Source organism: Marmota marmota, unplaced genomic scaffold (genome assembly GCF_001458135.2).
Source record: "Marmota marmota marmota unplaced genomic scaffold, marMar, whole genome shotgun sequence".
In the NCBI taxonomy this organism is placed as follows: Eukaryota; Metazoa; Chordata; class Mammalia; order Rodentia; family Sciuridae; genus Marmota; species Marmota marmota.
In genome coordinates this window covers 197,030-200,575 of record NW_026005793.1, presented here as the reverse complement: position 1 = coordinate 200,575, position 3,546 = coordinate 197,030, and positions in this window count along the sequence as shown.

Below are 3,546 nucleotides of genomic sequence, written 5' to 3'. Positions count from 1 at the left end.
GATGACCAAGATTTCCATTACAGGAAAAATATGTGAAAAAAATAATTGAAATGTTTAGAACATCTAAGTTTGTCATTCTATCTCTCCCCTCTGTGCCTTATTTTTACAGACACAGAAACACTCAACAATAGATAAAGAGTTTATGGACTGCTACATGCTGAGATTTAGTTTTCAACCCTGTAATAAACAAATGAATATCAATCTACAGTTAGAATATTTCATCTGAAGTTGAACATGGTCATTGTTGAATTGTCAGAAGCTTGTGTAATAGTTATTATTAATTTTCTGAGATGACAAGGTATTTTAATTAATGACATTGAATTATTAATAATTCCATGATTTATGTGTTTCCCAGACAGGAAGAGAGTTTGCCAATGTTCCTGTTTTATATATAGTCCAAATAATTGGATTTTTACTTTAATATATTCTAAGTTACTCAAATTCTTTCACTTATATGGTTAAAGATTTGATTTTAAAAATATGGACTAGAAGTCCTTGACCATCAGTCAATTTCAAGAATTCTTGGCTGCCCTGATGCACATTTCCAGCAATAAAGTAGTATAACTGACACTATGGAAAACAATGTCTCTCAAAAATTCATAACGCATTATAATGCAATTTTTTTGTAGCAGGAACATATCACCTGGGATAATGAAATAACTACTTGTTCCCTTCCTCTGTTTGAAGACCTGAGATGTTTGTTCTTTACTCTGGGTCATCTTGATGTCACACATAATCCAACAAGACCTGTGTGTTTTCTTACATGGAGAGACCAGATACACACTTCTAGCTGTATTACTGGTAGGTAGATGTGGGAACTTGGTCATTAGAATTTGTAATGATTTTTTGACAATGGAGAATAACATGCTTGTTAATTCTGAGGGAGTTTTTCTACTTTTCTGTGTCAAAAAAGACAATGGTGCCATCTCGTTACCTCCTCCCCACTAGTACCTCAGTACATAGAAGGGCCACTAGGTCATATTGGGGTAATCCTGGATTACGAGTTTGCCAGGGTGAATTTTGCTAATGTGGTCAATAGTTACCCTTTTGGTAACTTCCTCCTATGTTCTTTCTCTTTGCCTCTCAGAACTTTTCTCTGCTTTGGGTTCACATGATCAGTCAGAAATCAACCATGCATATCAGGAATGCCATTAAGGTGAGAAGGTAAGTTTAACTCATACTTGATTGGCTTTAATTTCATGATGTTCATGCAACATATCATTTCTACTATTTTTTTCATATTATACTGGTATATTATATTTTTATTTTTTATTAATATATGAGAGTGGAATGTATTACAATTCTTATTACACATATAGAGCTCAATTTTCATATCTCTGGTTGTATACAAAGTACATTCACACCAATTTGTGTCTTTATAAATGTACTTTGGATAATATTTATTATCATATTCCACGATCATTTATAACCCCATGCCCCATCGCTTCTCCTCTAACCACTCTGCCCTATCTAGAGATTTTCTATTCCTCCCATGCAACCTCTCCCTATCCCACTATGAATCAGCCTCCTTATATCAAAGAAAATATTTGTCATTTGGTTTTGGGGGGGATTGGCTAACTTCACTTAGCATTACCTTCTCAAACTCCATCCACTTACCTGCAAAGGCCATGATTTTATTCTCTTTTCTTGCTGAGTAATATTCCATTGTGTATATATGCCACATTTTTTTATCCATTCATCTATTGAAGAGCATCTAATTTGGTTCCACAGTTTAGCTATTGTGAATTGTGCTACTATAAACATTGATGTGTCTGTGTCCCTGTAGTATGCTGTTTTTAAGTCCTTTGGGTGCCAAAAACATACACTGGAGAAAAGATAGGCTCTTCAGCAAATGGTGCTGGGAAAACTGAATATCCATATGCAATAAATGAAATTAAACCCCTATCTCTAACCACACACAAAACTCAACTCAAAATGGATTGAGGACTTAGGAATAAACCAGAGACTCTGTGTCTAATAGAAGATAAAGAAGACCCTAATCTCCATCACATGGGATTAGGCCCCAACTTTCTCAATAAGAATCCTGTGGCACAAGAATTAAAAACAAGAATCAATAAATGGGATAGATTCAAACCAAAAAGTTTCTTCTCAGCAAAAGAAACAATCTGTGAAGTGTATAGGGTGCCTACATGTTGGGAGCAAATCTTTACCCATCACACATCAGATAGAGCAGTAATCTCTAGAGTATATAAAAAACTCAAAAAGCTAAGCACCAAAATAACAAATAACCCAATCAATAAATGCACCAAGGACCTGAACAGACACTTCTCAGAAGATGATATACAATCAACCAACAAATATATGAAAAAAAATGTTCATCATCACTAGCAATTAGAGAAATGCAAATCAAAACCACTGTAAGGTTTCATCTCACTCCAGTCAGAATGGCAGCTATTATGAAGACAAGCAACAATAAGTGCTGGCAAGGATGTGGGGAAAAAGGTACACTCATATACTGTTGGTGGGACTGCAAATTGATGCAGCCAATTTGGAAAGTAGTATGGAGATTTCTTGGAAAATTGGGAATGGCATATTATACTACAAATAGTGGTGGAATTCACTGTTACATATTTGTTCATGCACATACCACAACAATATAATTTGATCCAAATCATGTGCCACCACCTCTCTTTCTCCTCTTTCACTGGTCCCACTACTCTACTGATCTCCTCTCAATTTTCATGAGATTCCCCCACCCACCAAAGTTCCTTTTTCTCATCTCCAGCTTCCACTTGTGAGAGGAAACATATCACCCTTGACTTTCCAACTTTAGCTTATTTTTTAACAGAATTTTCTCAAGATTTATAAATTTACCTTCAAATGGCATAATTTGACTTTTATGCAAGGTGAGAGATAAGAATCTAGTCTTCTTCTGCATATGGATAAACATTTTTTTCCCAAGAACATATGTTAAAAAGAATGTCTTTTGTCCAGTATGTTTCTGGCACTTTTTTTTTAAGTGTTAACATTGTTAAGTTTATTAATTCTTTGAAGTTCTAAAACTAAAAAAAAATTCTCTCTTAGAATACTTATTCACCAATCTTTATGCTGTGTTATGTCATTTGAATGATAAGTCAGCTGAAGTAAAGGAATAACCTATATCCAATGAGTTCTCTATAACTGTCACATGAACTGTCTGCAGACACAGAACTCAATACAATGACAAAGATACAGATAATAAGACTGAAAATATGGAAAACTTTATAAGATTTTAGTGATAACATTTCTGTAGACATGGTCACTGGAGACACATACTTAGTAGGAGAGATAGCAAAACTCATATATCGTTTTATAACAGAATAATTTGGAGCCACATTCCATTTCAGTTAAGTTCAAAATTTACTTAGATTGTAGAAGTTTTCAAAGGACAGGTGCATTAAAATATCCTTATGACTAAAAATATTTATCCATGTATCTTTTTCATAATAATAATACATATATAACATTTATATGATTATATATATATATATATATATATATATATATATATATAAGCAATTCAGGTCCACACCTGTCTCTTATACA